The sequence below is a fragment of the Thermobia domestica genome, chromosome 10 (assembly GCF_964235325.1).
Source record: "Thermobia domestica chromosome 10, izTheDome1.hap1.1, whole genome shotgun sequence".
Classification (NCBI taxonomy): Eukaryota; Metazoa; Arthropoda; class Insecta; order Zygentoma; family Lepismatidae; genus Thermobia; species Thermobia domestica.
Window position 1 is genome coordinate 26927570 of NC_137463.1, and position 22286 is coordinate 26949855.

The 22286-nt window shown below is 34.7% G+C and overlaps 5 non-coding genes across 5 annotated transcripts; all 5 read right to left on the reverse strand.

Annotated features, from left to right (window-relative positions):
• Nucleotides 1-1232: 1232 nt before the first annotated feature.
• On the reverse strand, nucleotides 1233-1304 carry TRNAG-UCC (transfer RNA glycine (anticodon UCC)). Its single transcript has one exon. It is a non-coding gene; the product is annotated as a tRNA-Gly (tRNA).
• A 1241-nt stretch (nucleotides 1305-2545) lies between these two features.
• On the reverse strand, nucleotides 2546-2617 carry TRNAR-UCU (transfer RNA arginine (anticodon UCU)). Its single transcript has one exon. It is a non-coding gene; the product is annotated as a tRNA-Arg (tRNA).
• Nucleotides 2618-5135: 2518 nt separating this feature from the next.
• TRNAG-UCC (transfer RNA glycine (anticodon UCC)) lies at nucleotides 5136-5207 on the reverse strand. Its single transcript has one exon. It is a non-coding gene; the product is annotated as a tRNA-Gly (tRNA).
• Nucleotides 5208-9034: 3827 nt separating this feature from the next.
• Nucleotides 9035-9106, reverse strand: TRNAG-UCC (transfer RNA glycine (anticodon UCC)). The gene has a single exon. It is a non-coding gene; the product is annotated as a tRNA-Gly (tRNA).
• Nucleotides 9107-11632: 2526 nt separating this feature from the next.
• On the reverse strand, nucleotides 11633-11704 carry TRNAG-UCC (transfer RNA glycine (anticodon UCC)). Its single transcript has one exon. It is a non-coding gene; the product is annotated as a tRNA-Gly (tRNA).
• Between the last annotated feature and the right edge of the window lie 10582 nt (nucleotides 11705-22286).

Below are 22286 nucleotides of genomic sequence, written 5' to 3' on the forward strand. Positions count from 1 at the left end.
TTACACCACCATCGCCGTGCGGATCAACATTTTCAATAAGATATAAATGTAGAAGAGAAGGAAATTCTTGAATTGTTCATTAAACCTTGAAAATCAACACAATTTAAAGTGGAGAAAGTGTAGAGAGATTTGTGATGATAGCTTCTTTAACCATGATCAGTATAAGATACACAGTACCAGAGGCACGGGAACACTACATTTTATAACTTTTGATGAAGCCGGTTTAATTCATATTAATTGGTTGTTTTCATTATTAGAAGAGCCCGTCCTTCGCATGGAGAGAAATGTATCCGACCTGCAACAAATAGAGTAATTTAGTTTGTCTAACTCGGGAGATTTCTAAAGTACTGTAATTTTTGAACTTTCAGAATGTGCTATTCCCAATCCTCCAATGAATCGAAAAAGTCAACATCAAAGACCACAACAGCACCAAACTTCTTACGCAATTAGGAATACCATTTTTTTACAGTTTTGCATCGAATGCAAGCAAAAACTGTGCTTCACTTTGCGATAATTGGCAAAGCAATTATAATTGATTTTTGCACATCTTGCGTTGTGTTAAACTCCGCAATTCTTACGAAGGTTGGTATGGAATAATGCTTGAAATCTGGTAAAGGTGGATCTAGAAGTAAAAATGGGGGAACTGTGCGCAGCTAAGAAATTTCCATTATATTTGGAACACTTTTATTTGAGAAAATATGATTTGTACCCCAGCGCTTCTTCATACTTATACTATTAAGTTTAAGCATTAAACTTAAAACCGTGTGTACGTGAGTAATGCAATATCTAATATAAACGTGCGCTTGCACACAATTCCCCAACCTATGGGGTAAACATACGAAACGGCAAGGTAATGCCGCAAGGTAATAAATACTTCAGCAAATAAAAATGCACGCAGTTATATATTAGATTAAAAAAAAAGTTGAAGGTGGTTGACTTACAATTGTACGGAAACCAACGGAATCCAGTTTCAATACTGAAAATTGAAAGAAAAAGATTAGGAAAAGCTGTTGTTTTCGTTTACAATGCCCACACACGTAATTGTTTGCTGTGTTGACATCAGTACACTCAGTATTTCTCCATCAAAAGGAAAAATGTCATCGATATCGTTATATTTTGTCTTTCCAAATACCATTACAAATTTTGCAACGTTCTTTAGTGTCTTTTACAATTAAAATACTGTTTTGTATCGATTCTAATTCTATGCCTCCTAATTTATCATCATCAAAATATGCGATGGCCGGGAATCGAACCCGGATCAACTGCTTGGAAGGCAACTATGCTAACCATTACACCACCATCGCCGTGCGCATTAACCTTTTCAATGAGATATAAATGCATAAGAGAAGGAAATTCTTGAATTGTTCATTAAACCTTGAAAATCAACACAATTTAAAGTGGAGAAAGTGGAGAGAGATTTGTGATGATAGCCGTTTTAACCCTGATCAGTATAAGATGTACGCAGTAACAGAGGCAGGGGAACACTGCATTCTCTAACTTTTGATGAAGCCGGTTTATTTTATATTAATTATTTGTTTTCATTAATAGAAGTGCCCATTCTTCGCATGGAGAGAAGAGTATCCGACCTGCAACAAATAGAGTAATTTGGTTTGTCTAACTCGAGAGGCTTCTAAAGTACTGTAATTTTTGGACCTCCAGAATGTGTAATTCCCAATCCCCCAATGAATCGAAAAAGAAACATCATCAACAACAACAACAACAGCAACAAAAAAAAAGCTTCTTACGCAATTAGAGATCCCATTTTGTAACGGTTTGCGTCAAACACAAGCAAAATCTGTGCTTTAGTTTGCGATAATTGGCAAAGCAATTATAATTGATTTTTGCAGATTTTGCGTTGTGTTACGCTCCGCAATTCTTACGAAGTTTGGTATGGAATCATACTCTAAATCTGCTAAAGATAGATCTAGAGGGAAAAGTGGCGGAACTGTGCGCAGCTAAGAAATTTTCATCATATTTGGAACACATTTATTTGAGAAAATATGATTTGTAGCTCAGCGCTTCTTCATATTTGTGCTATTAAGTGAAAGCATTAAACTTAAAACCGTGCGTACGTGAGTAATGCAATATCTAATATAAACGTGCGCTTGCACACAATTCCCCAACATATGGGGTAATCATACGAAACGGCAAGGCAATGCCGAAAAGTAATAAACAATTCAGCAAATAAAAATGCATGCAGTTATATATTAGATTTTTTTTTCTTTAAAAAAAAGCTGAACGTGGTTGACTTATAATTGTACGGAAGCCAATGGAATTCCAGTTTCATTACTGAAAATTTGAAGAAAATGATTAGGAAAAGCTGTTTTTTTCGTTTACAATGCCCACACACGTAATTGTTTGCTGTGTTGACATCAGTACACTCAGTATTTCTCCATCAACAGGAAAAATCACATCGATATCATTATATATTGTCTTTCCAAATAGCATTACAAATTTTGCAACGTTCTTTAGTGTCTTTTACAATCAAAATACTGTTTTGTATCGATTCTAATTCTATGCCACCCAATTTATCATCATCAAAATATGCGAGGACCGGGAATCGAACCCGGATCAACTGCTTAGAAGGCAACTATGCTAACCATTACACCACCTTCGCCGTGCGGATCAACCTTTTCAATAAGATATAAATGCAGAAGAGAAGGAAATTCTTGAATTGTTCATTAAATTTTGAAAATCAACATAATTTATAGTGGAGAAAGTGTAGAGAGATTTGTGATGATAGCCTCTTTAACCAATATCAGTATAAGATATACGCAGTACCAGAGGCACGGGAACACTACATTTTCTAACTTTTGATGAAGCCGGTTTATTTCATATTAATTGTTTGTTTTCATTAATAGAGGTGCCCGTTCTTCGCATGCAGAGAAGATATCCGACGTGCAACAAATAGAGTAATTTGGTTTCTCTAACTCGAGAGGCTTCTAAAGTACTGTAATTTTTTAATCTCCAGAATGTGTGATTCCCAATCCTCCAATGAATCGAGAAAAGCATCATCAACAACAACAACAAAAAAGTTCTTACACAATTAGGAATACCATTTGTAACGGTATGCGTCAAACGCAAACAAAATCTGGCTTTAGTTTGCGATAATTGGCAAAGCAATTATAATTGATTTTTTCACATTTTGCGTTTTGTTACGCTCCGCAATTCTTACGAAGGTTGGTATAGAATAATGCTCTAAATCTGGTAAAGATGGATCTAGAGGGAACAGTGGGGAAACTGTGAAAAGCTAAGAAATTTACGTCGTATTTGGAACACTATTTTATTTGAGAAAATATGATTTGTAGCACAGCGCTTCTTCATATTTTTACTATTAAGTGAAAGCATTAAACTTAAACCGTGTGTACGTGAGTAATGCAATATCTAATGCAAACGTGCGCTTGCACACAATTCCCCAACCTATGGGGTAATCATACGAAACGGCAAGGCAATGCCGCAAGGTAATAAATAATTCAGCAAATAACAATGCACGCTGTTATATATTAGATTTTTTAAAAAAAATTGAAGGTGTTTGACTTACAATTGGACGGAAGCCAATGGAATTCCAGTTTCAATACTAAAAATTGAAAGAAAATGATTAGGAAAAGTTGTTGTTTCCGTTTACAATTCTTACACACGTAATTGTTTGCTCTATTGACATCAGCACACACAGTATTCTTCCCTTAACAGCAAAAATCACATCGATATCATTATACATTGTCTTTCCAAATATCATTACAAATTTTGCAACTTTCTTTAGTGTCTTCTACAATTAAAATACTGTTTTGTATCGATTCTAATTCTATGCCAACCAATTTGTCATCATCAAAATATGCGATGGTCGGGAATCGACCCCGGATCAACTGCTTGGAAGGCAACTATGCTAACCATTACACCACCATCGCCGTGCGCATCAACATTTTCAATAAGATATAAATGCAGAAGAGAAGGAAATTCTTGAATTGTTCATTAAACCTTGAAAATCTACACAATTTAAAGTGGAGAAAGTGTAGAGAGATTGGCGATTATAGCCTCTTTATTCATGATCAGTATAAGATGTACGCAGTACCAGAGGCACGGGAACACTACATTTTCTAACTTTTGATGAAGCCGGTTTTTTTATATTAATTGGTTGTTTTCATTATTAGAAGCGCCCGTCCTTCGCATGGAGAGAAGAGTATCCGACCTGCAACAAATAGAGTAATTTGGTTTGTCTAACTCGAGAGGCTTCTAAAGTACTGTGATTTTTTAACCTTTAGAATGTGTGATTCCCAATCCTCCAATGAATCGAAAAAGTCAACATCAAGACCACAACAACAACAACAACAAACTTCTTACGCAATTAGGAATCCCATTTTTTTTTTTACAGTTTTGCATCGAATGCAAGCAAAAACTGTGCTTTACTTTGCGATAATTAGCAATGCAATTATAATTGATTTTTTCGCATTTTGCGTTGTGTTACGCTCCGCAATTCTTACGAGGGTTGGTATGGAATAATGCTCTAAATCTGGTAAAGATGGATCTAGAAGTAAAAATGGGGAAACTGTGCGCAGCTAAGGAATTTCCATTATATTTGGAACACTTTTATTTGAGAAAATATGATTTCTAACTCAGCACTTCTTCATATTTATGCTATTAAGTCAAAACTAAACTTAAAACCGTGTGTACGTGAGTAATGCAATATCTAATGTAAACGTGCGCTTGCACACAATTCCCCAACCTATGGGGTAATCATACGAAACGGCAAGGCAATGCCGCAAGGTAATAAAAAATTCAGCAAACAAAAATAAACTCAATTATATATTAGATTTTTTTGTTTTTAAAAAAAACGTAGTTGTCTTACAATTGTACGGTAGCCAATGGAATTCCAGTTTCAATACCGAAAATTGAGAGAAAATGATTAGGAAAATTTGTTGTTTTCGTTTACAATGCTCACACACGTAATTGTTTGCTGTATTGACACCAGTACACTCAGTATTCCTCCATTAACAGCAGAAATCACATGGATATCATTATATATTGTCTTTCCAAATACCATTACAAATTTTGCAACGTTCTTTAGTGTCTTTTACAATTAAAATACTGTTTTGTATCGATTCTAATTCTATGCCACCCAATTTATCATCATCAAAATATGCGATGGCCGGGAATCGAACCCGGATCAACTGCTTGGAAGGCAACTATGCTAACCATTACACCACCATCGCCGTGCGCATCACATTTTCAATAAGATATAAATGCAGAAGAGTAGGAAATTCTTGAATTGTTCACTAAACCTTGAAAGTCAACATAATTTCAAGTGGAGAAAGTGTAGAGAGATTTGTGATGATAGCCTCTTTAACCATGATCAATATATGATGTACGCAGTACCACAGGCACGAGGACACTACATTTTCTAACTTTTGATGAACCCGGTTTATTTTATATTAATTGGTTTTGTTCATTAAGAGAAGTGCCCGTTCTTCGCATGGAGAGAAAAGTATCCGACCTGCAACAAATAGAGTAATTTGGTTTGTCTAACTCGAGAGGCTTCTAAAGTACTGTAATTTTTGAACGTCCAGAATGTGTGATTCCCAATCCTCCAACGAATCGAAAAAGTCAACATCAAAGACCACAATAAACACAACAACAACAAACTTCTTACGCAATTAGGAATCTCATTTTCTAACAGTTTGGCATCAAATGCAAGCAAAATCTGTGCTTTAGTTTGCGATAATTTGCAAAGCAATTATAATTGATTTTTGCTCATCTTGCGTTGTGTTACGCTCCGCAATTCTTACGAAGGTTGGTATGGAATAATACTCTAAATCTGGTAAAGATGGATCTAGAAGTAAAAATGGGGGAACTGTGCGTAGCTAAGAAATTTCCATTATATTTGGAACACTTTTATTTGAGAAAATATGAATTGTAACTCAGCACTTCTTCATATTTATGCTATTAAGTGAAAACATTAAACTTCAAACCGTGTGTATGTGTGTAATGCAATATCTAATGCAAACGTGCGCTTGCACAATATTCCCCAACCTATGGGGTAATCGTACGAAACGGCAAGGCAATGCCGCAAAGTACAAAATAATTCAGCAAACAAAAATGCACGCAGTTATATATTAGATTTCTTCTAAAAAAAAAGTTGAACGTGGTTGACTTACAATTGTACGGAAGCTAATAGAATTCCAGTTTCAATACTGAAAATTTGAAGAAAATGATTAGGAAATGCTGTTGTTTTCGTTTACAATGCTCACACACATAATTGTTTGCTGTATTGACATCAGTACACTCAGTATTTCTCCATCAACAGGAAAAATCACATTGATATCATTATATATTGTCTTTCCAAATACCATTACAAATTTTGCAACGTTTTTTATTGTCTTTTACAATTAAAATACTGTTTTGAATCGATTCTAATTCTATGCCAACCAATTTATCATCATCAAAATATGCGATGGCCGGGAATCGAACGCGGATCACCTGCTTGGACGGCAACTATGCTAACCATTACACCACCATCGCCGTGCGGATCAACATTTTCAATAAGATATAAATGTAGAAGAGAAGGAAATTCTTGAATTGTTCATTAAACCTTGAAAATCAACACAATTTAAAGTGGAGAAAGTGTAGAGAGATTTGTGATGATAGCCTCTAACCATGATCAGTATAAGATGTACACAGTACCAGAGGCACGGGAACACTACATTTTCTAACTTTTGATGAAGCCGGTTTATTTCATATTAATTGGTTGTTTTCATTATTAGAAGAGCCCGTCCTTCGCATGGAGAGAAATGTATCCTACCTGCAACAAATAGAGTAATTTAGTTTGTCTAACTCGAGAGATTTCTAAAGTACTGTAATTTTTGAACTTTCAGAATGTGTTATTCCCAATCCTCCAATGAATCGAAAAAGTCAACATCAAAGACCACAACAACACCAAACTTCTTACGCAATTAGGAATCCCATTTTTTTACAGTTTTGAATCGAATGCAAGCAAAAACTGCGCTTTACTTTGCGATAATTGGCAAAGCAATTATAATTATTTTTTGCTCATCTTGCGTTGTGTTACACTCCGCAATTCTTACGAAGGTTGGTATGGAATAATGCTTTAAATCTGGTAAAGATGGATCTAGAAGTAAAAATGGGGGAACTGTGCGCAGCTAAGAAATTTCCATTATATTTGGAACACTTTTATTTGAGAAAATATGAATTGTAACTCAGCACTTTTTCATATTTATGCTATTAAGTGAAAACATTAAACTTCAAACCGTGTGTATGTGAGTAATGCAATATCTAATATAAACGTGCGCTTGCACACAATTCCCCAACCTATAGGGTAATCATACGAACCGGCAAGGCAATGCCGCAAGGTAATAAATAATTCAGCAAATAAAAATGCACGCAGTTATATATTAGATTTTTTAAAAAAATTGAAGGTGTTTGACTTACAATTGGACGGAAGCCAACGGAATTCCAGTTTCAATACTAAAAATTTGAAGAAAATGATTAGGAAAAGTTGTTGTTTCCGTTTACAATTCTTACACACGTAATTGTTTGCTCTATTGACATCAGTACACGCAGTATTCCTCCCTTAACAGCAAAAATCACATCGATATCATTATACATTGACTTTCCAAATATCATTACAAATTTTGCAACTTTCTTTAGTGTCTTTTACAATTAAAATACTGTTTTGTATCGATTCTAATTCTATGCCAACCAATTTGTCATCATCAAAATATGCGATGGTCGGGAATCGACCCCGGATCAACTGCTTGGAAGGCAACTATGCTAACCATTACACCACCATCGCCGTGCGCATCAACATTTTCAATAAGATATAAATGCAGAAGAGAAGGAAATTCTTGAATTGTTCATTAAACCTTGAAAATCTACACAATTTAAAGTGGAGAAAGTGTAGAGAGATTGGCGATTATAGCCTCTTTATTCATGATCAGTATAAGATGTACGCAGTACCAGAGGCACGGGAACACTACATTTTCTAACTTTTGATGAAGCCGGTTTTTTTATATTAATTGGTTGTTTTCATTATTAGAAGCGCCCGTCCTTCGCATGGAGAGAAGAGTATCCGACCTGCAACAAATAGAGTAATTTGGTTTGTCTAACTCGAGAGGCTTCTAAAGTACTGTGATTTTTTAACCTTTAGAATGTGTGATTCCCAATCCTCCAATGAATCGAAAAAGTCAACATCAAGACCACAACAACAACAACAACAAACTTCTTACGCAATTAGGAATCCCATTTTTTTTTTTACAGTTTTGCATCGAATGCAAGCAAAAACTGTGCTTTACTTTGCGATAATTAGCAATGCAATTATAATTGATTTTTTCGCATTTTGCGTTGTGTTACGCTCCGCAATTCTTACGAAGGTTGGTATGGAATAATGCTCTAAATCTGGTAAAGATGGACCTAGAAGTAAAAATGGGGGAACTGTGCGCAGCTAAGGAATTTCCATTATATTTGGAACACTTTTATTTGAGAAAATATGATTTCTAACTCAGCACTTCTTCATATTTATGCTATTAAGTCAAAACTAAACTTAAAACCGTGTGTACGTGAGTAATGCAATATCTAATGTAAACGTGCGCTTGCACACAATTCCCCAACCTATGGGGTAATCATACGAAACGGCAAGGCAATGCCGCAAGGTAATAAAAAATTCAGCAAACAAAAATAAACGCAATTATATATTAGATTTTTTTGTTTTTAAAAAAAACGTAGTTGTCTTACAATTGTACGGTAGCCAATGGAATTCCAGTTTCAATACCGAAAATTGAGAGAAAATGATTAGGAAAATTTGTTGTTTTCGTTTACAATGCTCACACACGTAATTGTTTGCTGTATTGACACCAGTACACTCAGTATTCCTTCATTAACAGCAGAAATCACATGGATATCATTATATATTGTCTTTCCAAATACCATTACAAATTTTGCAACGTTCTTTAGTGTCTTTTAGAATTAAAATACTGTTTTGTATCGATTCTAATTCTATGCCAACCAATTTATCATCATCAAAATATGCGATGGCCGGGAATCGAACCCGGATCAACTGCTTGGAAGGCAACTATGCTAACCATTACACCACCATCGCCGTGCGCATCACATTTTCAATAAGATATAAATGCAGAAGAGTAGGAAATTCTTGAATTGTTCACTAAACCTTGAAAATCAACATAATTTCAAGTGGAGAAAGTGTAGAGAGATTTGTGATGATAGCCTCTTTAACCATGATCAATATATGATGTACGCAGTACCACAGGCACGAGGACACTACATTTTCTAACTTTTGATGAACCCGGTTTATTTTATATTAATTGGTTGTGTTCATTAAGAGAAGTGCCCGTTCTTCGTATGGAGAGAAAAGTATCCGACCTGCAACAAATAGAGTAATTTGGTTTGTCTAACTCGAGAGGCTTCTAAAGTACTGTAATTTTTGAACGTCCAGAATGTGTGATTCCCAATCCTCCAACGAATCGAAAAAGTCAACATCAAAGACCACAATAAACACAACAACAACAAACTTCTTACGCAATTAGGAATCTCATTTTCTAACAGTTTGGCATCAAATGCAAGCAAAATCTGTGCTTTAGTTTGCGATAATTTGCAAAGCAATTATAATTGATTTTTGCTCATCTTGCGTTGTGTTACGCTCCGCAGTTCTTACGAAGATTGGTATGGGATAATACTCTAAATCTGGTAAAGATGGATCTAGAAGTAAAAATGGGGGAACTGTGCGTAGCTAAGAAATTTCCATTATATTTGGAACACTTTTATTTGAGAAAATATGAATTGTAACTCAGCACTTCTTCATATTTATGCTATTAAGTGAAAACATTAAACTTCAAACCGTGTGTATGTGTGTAATGCAATATCTAATGCAAACGTGCGCTTGCACAATATTCCCCAACGTATGGGGTAATCGTACGAAACGGCAAGGCAATGCCGCAAAGTACAAAATAATTCAGCAAACAAAAGTGCACGCAGTTATATATTAGATTTCTTCTAAAAAAAAAGTTGAACGTGGTTGACTTACAATTGTACGGAAGCTAATAGAATTCCAGTTTCAATACTGAAAATTTGAAGAAAATGATTAGGAAATGCTGTTGTTTTCGTTTACAATGCTCACACACATAATTGTTTGCTGTATTGACATCAGTACACTCAGTATTTCTCCATCAACAGGAAAAATCACATTGATATCATTATATATTGTCTTTCCAAATACCATTACAAATTTTGCAACGTTTTTTATTGTCTTTTACAATTAAAATACTGTTTTGAATCGATTCTAATTCTATGCCAACCAATTTATCATCATCAAAATATGCGATGGCCGGGAATCGAACGCGGATCACCTGCTTGGACGGCAACTATGCTAACCATTACACCACCATCGCCGTGCGGATCAACATTTTCAATAAGATATAAATGTAGAAGAGAAGGAAATTCTTGAATTGTTCATTAAACCTTGAAAATCAACACAATTTAAAGTGGAGAAAGTGTAGAGAGATTTGTGATGATAGCCTCTAACCATGATCAGTATAAGATGTACACAGTACCAGAGGCACGGTAACACTACATTTTCTAACTTTTGATGAAGCCGGTTTATTTCATATTAATTAGTTGTTTTCATTATTAGAAGAGCCCGTCCTTCGCATGGAGAGAAATGTATCCGACCTGCAACAAATAGAGTAATTTAGTTTGTCTAACTCGAGAGATTTCTAAAGTACTGTAATTTTTGAACTTTCAGAATGTGTTATTCCCAATCCTCCAATGAATCGAAAAAGTCAACATCAAAGACCACAACAACACCAAACTTCCTACGCAATTAGAAATCCCATTTTTTTACAGTTTTGAATCGAATGCAAGCAAAAACTGTGCTTTACTTTGCGATAATTGGCAAAGCAATTATAATTATTTTTTGCACATCTTGCGTTGTGTTACACTCCGCAATTCTTACGAAGGTTGGTATGGAATAATGCTTTAAATCTGGTAAAGATGGATCTAGAAGTAAAAATGGGGAAACTGTGCGCAGCTAAGAAATTTCCATTATATTTGGAACACTTTTATTTGAGAAAATATGAATTGTAACTCAGCACTTCTTCATATTTATGCTATTAAGTGAAAACATTAAACTTCAAACCGTGTGTATGTGAGTAATGCAATATCTAATATAAACGTGCGCTTGCACACAATTCCCCAACCTATAGGGTAATCATACGAACCGGCAAGGCAATGCCGCAAGGTAATAAATAATTCAGCAAATAAAGATGCACGCAGTTATATATTAGATTTTTTTTTTAGAAAAAAACGTGGTTTACTTACAATTGTACGGAAGCCAATGGAATTCCATTTTCAATACTGAAAATTTGAAGAAAATGATTAGGAAAAGCTGTTGTTTTCGTTTACAATGCCCACACACGTAATTGTTTGCTGTATTGACATCAGTACACTCAGTATTTCTCCATCAACAGGAAAAATGTCATCGATATCGTTATATGTTGTCTTTCCAAATACCATTACAAATTTTGCAACGTTTTTTAGTGTCTTCTACAATTAAAATACTGTTTTGTACCGATTCTAATTCTATGCCACCCAATTTGTCATCATCAAAATATGCGATGGCCGGGAATCGAACTCGGATCAACTGCTTGGAAGGCAACTATGCTAACCATTACACCACCATCGCCGTGCGCATCAACATTTTCAATAAGATATAAATGCAGAAGAGAAGGAAATTCTTGAATTGTTCATTAAACCGTGAAAATCAGCATAATTTAAAGTGGAGAATGTGTAGAGAGATTTGTGACGATAGCCTCTTTAACCATGATCAGTGTAAGATGTATAACGGGATATTTTGTATCGGCGCATAATTACATATATCTCGGGCAGAAAGTGCTTTTACACAAGCACTATACCTGTGATAATGTTAATTAAAAATAATAAAAGAAGAATGTTTTAATATATAAAAAATATATACATTATTGTCAAGTTGGTTGCTATGTCGTTGTTGATAGTTACTCAGTTAACATGTTGAATTGCAAGTCGATTTGTGTGCATATACATGGAAAAGGATTCAAAGAATAAATTATTTAATATTCATCATAGACTTGTAATTTCAGTGGAAAAGGTGAGCGTATTCGTGAATATAACTTCAGAAGATATTTTAAGGTGAAAACGATTATCGCCACTGAACCAATAGAACTGAACCAGGGTTAACGACTACCTTTGGTGAGTCGTTGTAAAATTTTTGGTTTACCTCACCCGGGATTCTTGTAAATTCATATTCTGAAGTATAAGTAAGGGTGAATTTACCTTAGTAAGAAGGTTCATGAATACGAACTCAACTATTCTTAGAAGTGGTAGAGTAATTACAAGAAAAATCATGATTCGTGAGACAGTAGAGAATGAAACTGTTGATGATGCTAACAACGGGCAGAATATAGCTCCTATTGCACCCGGAATGTTGACATTAGAAGACCGAATTCTAATCGCATTACAGCGACAGGAACAAAATTTATCTCAGATGTCTAAAGAATTAAAACAAACGGTACAGCAAAAATCCGAAGAATTGAATGGACGATTAGAAACACAGTATGAAGAATTGAATGAACGATTAGAGAGACAACATGAAGAATTGGGTAGACAGTTAGAACAAATTGATCAAAAGTCCGAAGAAGCGAAACAATCTGTAATACAAGCTGTGACAGACATCACGTTACAATTCGACGAGAAGTTAAAAAGATTATCTGAAGATTGCAAGGATAATTACAATCATGTAATCCAAGAAGTTAATATTGTAGAAAAAGATTTTGAAGTAATAGAATCTTCTGTTCGTCAGCAAAAGATTCAGGTGACAGATAATTCTAACCAAATACGTGCAAACGCACAATTGATATCTACCTTACAGGAAGAAATTAGGACGTTACAGATTAAAGACAATGCATATGACAACAACATGGTTAATGATCGTTTGGGGTTCCCTCATTCACAAGAGATGACCTCGCAATCACCCGAAGCAGATCGACAAGGACCTTGCGCTATCTCTTTTTCAAGTAATTCATCCGATGAGGATATTATTTTGGAAAAAATTCAACCAAGGAATATAGATGGGCGGAAAAGAGATGGTGGAACCACACATAACGCAGTAGGTAGAAATTTTCACTCAACACGAACACGAAACGGTGAAAGAAATGTAAAGTTAAGTGTAAAAATGAGCGAAATACGTGCTATGAGTAAGTTTAGTGGTAGATGTAATGAAAATGCTACTTCTTTCCTGGAAAAATTTCAGGACGAATGCAGTATAATGTGTATAGATAAATCTCAATATATGAAACTAATCCCTCATTTATTACTTCCACCGTGTTCTTTATGGTTTAAGGCTGTACGTGAACACGTCAACACATATGAGGAATTCAAGGCAGCGCTGATTGCAAATTATGAGAATGACTTCTTACTTGCAAACAGAGACGCTACGATTAGAAATCAACCTTTTAATCCTCGCTTGCACAAATCTGTTGTTGATTTTGTTGTGAATACGTATAATGAATTAAAAACCGTAAATCCGCTACAATCTGAATCTAGAGTGATCGCATCTATTCGAAATTTACTACCGTTTAAATTACAACAAATCCTGTTTTCTACGCAATGCATGAGTTTTAATCATCTATTGATGCTCGTTCAATGTTATGAAACTCAATACCAGGCACAGAGTCATCAAGCGGGAATAGGCAAAATTAAAAACAATTCGGATAACTTTAGATCAGTACCAGTCCGGAATCTAAATATCCGTAATGTAGACGATACGGAACATAACCTAAATCGAGTAAATTTAAACAATCAGAACAATCAGAGTAGGCAAAGATATGATGGGAACACACCTAACCTAACTAATCGTGACCATAATTATGTCAGACCATTTAACCAAAGCAGATTCAAAAACAGACGAAATACATGGCGAAATTCTAGAAATACTGTAAACTACATTGATAGACGCAACCGTAGTTCAAGAGATGGCACTTCGTATCAAAATCAAAATAATGACACAATTCCTGTACAGAATAATAATGCGGGACATAATCATGATTGTGCGGTACAATGTACTTTATTAGAACCATATACGAGTATGAATTTAAACTAACTGCAGCTGATGTGGTAGGGGTTAAACCCATATCAGCTATAGATTCTTATGAATATTCATCTTCAAATTTATGTATTGATTCTTATGAACATTTCTCTTCAAATTTATGTGATAATGTCAATAATGAAAACAACCCTTTACATGATGTATTTGTAAATAATGATTCGGAAATAGCAGTCAATAGATGTCAATATCAATTTATGCCTGTAGTAAACCGTTGTTGGTCTAAAGATGATAATGTCAATGATGGTTTTGGTGTTGAAGAAAACTTTGTATTTTTAAAATCATTTAGTACTGCTAGAATACCTGTCAAAATAAATGGGTTAAGTACAGAAGCTTTATTGGATACAGGCGCAAATGCATCTTTACTATCATATTCGTCATGGAAAGCAATTACCAGTGATTATTCAAATTCTAAGTTACAAAAGGCAGAGAATCTCATTATAGTGGATTTTACCGGTAAACATAAAAAGAGGGTAGCTGGAATTACTCGTGTTACAATAGCTATCCAAAATTTTGAAATATCTATTCCTACTTTAGTGATAAAAGAATTGAACGAAAAACTCATCATTGGTTTAGATTTATTGTCTCAATTACGTGTCATGCTTGATTTCAGAAATCAAACTTTAACTATACCCGGCATACCCCAAGAAATAGTTCAGAAACTTCTTCCCAAATCTGATGATATTGCTTGTCAATATAATAATGTTCCTAATGTATTGAATAATGTTTCTGTAAGTTCAGAAGGTGATCAATTAAATGATTCATTAACACAAGTCACGCAAAATTTGATGGATTCCAAAGATGATGTATTGTTTTCTGAGTGTGTTAAATCACTTGAAAGTGGCCTCGATTTTATGGATGATACAGTAAAAACTCATTTTAAGGATATCTTATACAAACATAAAAATGTCTTTTCACAACGTCCAGGATGTTGTAAGGATTTTGTCTATTCTTTTAAGGTTAAGACAGACAAACCTATTGTGACTAAGCCATATATAATTCCTTACCGATACAGGGAAAATGTACGTCAACAAATTGCAGACATGTTAAGAGATGGGATCATTAGGCCTTCACGAAGCATTCACCTTAATCCGTTACATGTAGTTCCTAAGAAAAATGGTTCTCTACGTGTAGTTTTGGATTTGAGACGTACGAATTGCCATATTGACTTGGAACAAGTGAGGTATCCTCCAGTGGAAGAAATATTAGCCTCTTTACAGGGAAATGCAGTATTCGGAAATTTAGATTTAGTACTGGCTTTTAATCAGGTCGAATTACATGAAGATTCGAAACCGTACACAGCATTCAGTTTTGAAGGTCATTTGTATGAGTACAACCGTGTAGTCTTTGGGCTTATCAATGGTAGTGCGGCGTTAGCTTCCTGCTTAAATAAAGTCTTAGGTCAAGACTTGCGCAGCAACGTGATTACCTACGCTGACGACATTTTGATAATGGGAAAAAATCCGCATGAATACTTAAAATACTTAGATATAGTTTTAGATAGATTGGAAAGTTCGGGCCTTACTATCAACATACAGAAATCCAAATTTCTACAAAATTCTATAGAATTCCTTGGCTACCAAATTGATGCCTCTGGTTTCAAGTTCAGTCAATCTAAAGTTCAAGCAATAGACGATTTGCCTGCACCGTTGAATGTGAAACAGACACGGCAAATATTAGGACTGTTCAATTGGTTTCGCAAAGCCATCCCACGATTTGCTGAGATAGCCCAACCTTTATTTATGATTATAAAGAAGGGAGTACCATGGCAATGGGGTCCGATTCAAGAACATAGTTTTAATAAGTTGAAGGAGAGCGTAAAGCGAAACATCCATTTGAATCATCCTCGATATGATGTTCCTTTTTATGTCCAGTGTGACGGTTCTCAACTTGGAATCTCCGCGGTCCTCTGGCAACCTAATCCTACCATCAAGGAACCGGCCGTTATCCATTGTGCTAGCCGTACTTTAAAGAAAGCTGAGAAAGGATACACCACTACAGAAATCGAATTATTGGCCATACGTTTCGCAATACAAAAATTTGCTCCATATCTCAGTGGATGCCATTTCATAGTACTTACCGACCATACTTCATTACGATACCTTAACAGTATACAGGGATATAATAACAGACTACTTCGTTGGTCGTTGGAGCTTCAGTCTTATGACTTTGAAGTACAACACATTAAAGGAGTAGATAACGGACCCGTAGATACTTTATCACGTCTGTTTCCTGGAGAAGAACAACATATCTTGTCCATCAACGAATTTAAGGTCTTACAGGATGAAATAGCTACCATTTCAATGGAAGATCTACGAGAACATCAACTGAATCATCATGAATACAACCAAATCATGAAACATTTGTCTTCTTGCAGTGCGGAGTGTAATTGCCCTAAACAATGGAATTCTAGATTTAAATTATCCAATGGAATTCTACTTATTAAAGATTTTAAATTCAAGTCTAGAAACAAAATTTGCATTCCACCTACATTGACAACCCGCATATTAAAGGCCTATCATGACGACTTCGGTCATTTTGGTTATGTGAAAGTATGTGCCTTGATTAATAAATCTTTTTATTGGAGAGGAATGAGAGTACAAATCAAAAATCATATCAAGGACTGTATTGAATGTATGCGAATAAAACATAACTACCAGGCTGTACAAAAACATATGCTATCAATAACTCCAGAGAGACCACATTCGTTCTTATCTATCGATCTATATGGACCGTTACCACGAGCAGCTACAGGAGAAACTTATTTACTTACTACTATGGATATTTTTTCGCGTTATGTAGTAGCTTATCCACTGCGTAGAGCAACTTCCGCTGCCATTATAAATAAAATCTTGAACGTATATGTTCCACATTGTGGTCCTATCGAACACATATTATGTGATAATGGTTCACAGTTCAAAAGTGATGTGTTTATTAAAGCAATGAACAAGGCTAACATTAAAATCCATTTTGTAACTCCGTACCATCCTAGCAGTTCTATTGTAGAAAATGTACACCGCAATTTTGGTATGTTGTTTCGACACTTTTGTAAAGACGAACATGCTGAATGGATTAAGCATATCAATCAAATCACGTATCTTTTGAATTATTCGATATCCGACACATTGGGCGTGTCTCCTGCTAATGTACATAACGGTTCTGATTTAATTTTCCCTGTGGAACAACATTTTAATGTCAAGTTAGAAGATTCGGCAATCGTAGATTCTTCAAGTTTAGTGAATATGGTAAAAATTCGAAGACACAACAAATTTTTGAAGCGTAATTCTCAATTAGAGTCTTTACAAGAAGGAAAATATCGAATCAAGAGCAATGACTTAGTTTTTGTTAAACAACACCCCCAAAGTAATGCGTTGTTAAAGAAAATTTATAAATTTTGTGACATTTTCTCAGGTCCTTATTTATGTTTCAAGGAAATAAACCCTAAGGTTTTTGAATTGTTGAACGCTAAAACGGGTACGTCAATTGGACTTCGTAATATAGATGAATTGAAGGTTTGGAGACCTACACAGTATACAAGAGAAAAATGGATGCGTCTAGTAAAAAAGTTAGTTGCACCTGGCATTCTTGCTCAAATAAATAAAAATGAAGGAGACTAAAAAAAAAGGGGGACTCCTGTTTGTGTAAAAATAAATTTATTTTCTTCTTTTTCCTCGTCCGAGCATAGGTTACATTTAATTTTTGATTTTTACTTAATTTAATTTTCTTTAATTCTCGTTAATAAATGATAATTTCCAAATGATTTTAATTCTGTCTTGTTAATGTGAAGAATTATAAGTTGATTCATAATTGATTAAACACAAAGGTTATTTATATTATATTCATTTGTATGGAAACTTGGTTGTTAAAGATAAATAATAATGGAATAAAAGTTTTATTGTAAATGTATTTATATGAAGGAAACTTAATGAAGTTATATATGAAGAGCGATCAAAATGTAAAGAATAGCACTATTCTTATGTTATTATTATAAACGGACCAGTGGTTCTTAAATATAAAAGTCAAGCTCCATTGTAACTTTTATATGTAGTCCCTTTATCGGGCGACATTTTATATAACGAGATATTTTGTATCGGCGCATAATTACATATATCTCGGGCAGAAAGTGCTTTTACACAAGCACTACACCTGTGATAATGTTAATTAAAAGTAATAAAAGAAGAATGTTTTAATATATAAAAAAATATATACATTATTGTCAAGTTGGTTGCTATGTCGTTGTTGATAGTTACTCAGTTAACATGTTGAATTGCAAGTCGATTTGTGTGGATATACATGGAAAAGGATTCAAAGAATAAATTATTTAATATTCATCATAGACTTGTAATTTCAGTGGAAAAGGTGAGCGTATTCGTGAATATAACTTCAGAAGATATTTTAAGGCGAAAACGATTATCGCCACTGAACCAATATAACTGAACCAGGGTTAACGACTACCTTTGGTGAATCGTTGTAGATGTACGCAGTAATAGAGACACGGGAACACTGCATTCTCTAACTTTTGAAGAAGCCGATTTATTTTATATTAATTGGTCGTTTTCATTAATAGAGGTCCCCGTTCTTCGCATGCAGAGAAGAGTATCCGACCTGCAACAAATAGAGTAATTTGGTTTGTCTAACTCGAGAGGCTTCTAAAGTACTGTAATTCTTGAACCTCCAGAATGTGTGATTCCCAATCCTCCAATGAATCGAGAAAAGCAACATCATCAAAAACAACAACAAAAAAGTTCTTACACAATTAGGGACATCGTTTTGTAACGGTATGCGTCAAACGCAAGCAAAATCTGGCTTTAGTTTGCGATAATTGGGATAGCAATTATAATTGATTTTTGCAAATCTTGCGTTGTGTTACGCTCCGCAATTCTTACGAAGGTTGGTATGGAATAAAGCTCTAAATCTGGTAAAGATGGATCTAGAGGGAACAGTGGGGAAACTGTGCGCAGCTAAGAAATTTACATCATATTTGGAACACTACTTTATTTGAGAAAATATGATTTGTAGCTCAGCGCTTCTTTATATTTATACTATTAAGTGAAAGCATTAAACTTAAAACCGTGTGTACGTGAGTAATGCAATATTTAGTGCAAACGTGCGCTTGCACACAATTCCCCAACCGATGGGGTAATCATACGAAACGGTAAGGCAATGCCGCAAGGTAATAAATAATTCAGCAAATAACAATGCACGCAGTTATATATTAGATTTTTCTTAAAAAAAAAAGTTGAAGGTGGCAGACTTCCAATTGTACGGAAGCCAATGGAATTCCAGTTTCAATACTGAAAATTGAAAGAAAATGATTAGGAAAAGTTGTTGTTTTCGTTTACAATGCTTACACACGTAATTGTTTGCTGTATTGACATCAGTACACACAGTATTCCTCCATTAACAGCAAAAATCACATCGATATCATTATACATTGACTTTCCAAATATCATTACAAATTTTGCAACTTTCTTTAGTGTCTTCTACAATTAAAATACTGTTTTGTATCGATTCTAATACTATGCTACCCAATTTGTTATCATGAAAATATGCGATGGGCGGGAATCGAACCTGAATAAACTGCTTGGAAGGCAACTATGCTAACCATTACACCACCATCGCCGTGCGCATCAGTATTTTCAACAAGATATAAATGCAGAAGAGAAGGAAATTCTTGAATTGTTCATTAAACCTTGAAAATCAACATAATTTAAAGTGGAGAAAGTGTAGAGAGATTTGTGATGATAGCCTCTTTAACCATGATCACTATAAGATGTACCCAGTAACAGAGGCACGGGAACGCTACATTTTCTAACTTTTGATGAAGCCGGTTTATTTTATATTAATTGGTTGTTTTCATTATTAGAAGCGCCCGTTCTTCGCATGGAGAGAAGAGTATCCGACCTGCCACAAATAGAGTAATTTCATTTGTCTAACTCGAGAGGCTTCTAAAGTACTGTAATTTTTGAACCTCCAGAATGTGTGATTCCCAATCCCCCAATGAATCGAAATAGTCAACATCAAGACCACAACAACAACAACAACAACAACAACAAACTTCTTACGCAATTAGGAATCCCATTTTTTTTTTTACAGTTTGGCATCGAATGCAAGCAAAATCTGTGCTTTAGTTTGCGATAATTGGCAAAGCAATTATAATTGATTTTTGCATATCTTGCGTTGTGTTACGCTCCGCAATTCTTACGAAGGTTGGTATGGAATAATGCTTTAAATGTGGTAAAGATGGATCTAGAAGTAAAAATGGGGGAACTGTGCGCAGCTAAGAAATTTCCATTATATTTGGAACACTTTTATTTGAGAAAATATGAATTGTAACTCAGCACTTCTTCATATTTATGCTATTAAGTGAAAACATTAAACTTCCAACCGTGTGTATGTGTGTAATGCAATATCTAATGCAAACGTGCTCTTGCACAATATTCCCCAACCTATGGGGTAATCGTACGAAACGGCAAGGAAATGCCGCAAAGTACAAAATAATTCAGAAAATAAAAATGCACGCAGTTATATATTAGATTTTTTCTAAAAAAAAAGTTGAACGTGGTTGACTTACAATTGTACGGAAGCTAATAGAATTCCAGTTTCAATACTGAAAATTTGAAGAAAATGATTAGGAAAAGCTGTTGTTTTCGTTTACAATGCCCACACACGTAATTGTTTGCTGTATTGACATCAGTACACTCAGTATTTCTCCATCAACAGGAAAAATCACATCGATATCGTTATATTTTGTCTTTCCAAATACCATTACAAATTTTGCAACGTTCTTTAGTGTTTTTTACAATTAAAATACTGTTTTGTATCGATTCTAATTCTATGCTACCCAATTTGTCATCATGAAAATATGCGATGGGCGGGAATCGAACCCGAATAAACTGCTTGGAAGGCTACTATGCTAACCATTACACCACCATCGCCGTGCGCATCAACATTTGCAATAAGATATAAGTGCAGAAGAGAAGGAAATTCTTGAATTGTTCATTAAACCTTGAAATTCAACATAATTTAAAGTGGAGAAAGTGTAGAGAGATTGGCGATAATAGCCTCTTTAACCATGATCAGTATAAGATGTACGCAGTAAGCACGGGAACGCTACATTTTCTAACTTTTGATGAATCTGGTTTATTTTATATTAATTAGTTGTTGTCATTATTAGAAGCGCCCGTCCTTCGCATGGAGAGAAGAGTATCCGACCTGCAACAAATAGAGTAATTTTATTTGTCTAACTCGAGAGGCTTCTAAAGTACTGTAGTTTTTGAACCTCCAGAATGTGTGATTCCCAATCCCCAAATGAATCGAAAAAGTCAACATCAAAGACCACCACCACCACAACAACAACAACAAACTTCTTACGCAATTAGGAATCCCATATTTTTACAGTTTTGCATCGAATGCAAGCAAAATCTGTGCTTTAGTTTGCGATAATTGGCAAAGCAATTATAATTGATTTTTGCATATCTTGCGTTGTGTTACGCTCCGCAATTCTTACGAAGGTTGGTATGGAATAATGCTCTAAATCTGGTAAAGATGGATCTAGAAGTAAAAATGGGGAAACTGTGCGCAGCTAAGAAATTTCCATTATATTTGGAACACTTTTATTTGAGGAAATATGATTTGTAACTCAGCACTTCTTCATATTTATGCTATTAAGTGAAAACATTAAACTTCAAACCGTGTGTATGTGAGTAATGCAATATCCAATGCAAACGTGCGCTTGCACACAATTCCCCAACCTATGGGGTAATCATACGAAACGGCAAGGCAATGCCGCAAAGTAATAAAAAATTCAGCAAATAAAAATGCACGCAGTTATATATTAGATTAAAAAAAAACGTGGTTGACTTACAAATGTACGGAAGCCAATGGAATTCCAGTTTCAATACTGAAAATTGAAAGAAAATAATTAGGAAAAGCTGTTGTTTTCGTTTACAATGCTCAGACACGTAATTGTTTGCTGTATTGACATCAGCACACTTAGTATTTCTCCATTAACAGCAAAAATCACATCGATATCATTATACATTGTCTTTCCAAATACCATTATAAATTTTGCAACGTTCTTTAGTGTGTTTTACAATTAAAACACTGTTTTTTATCGATTCTAATT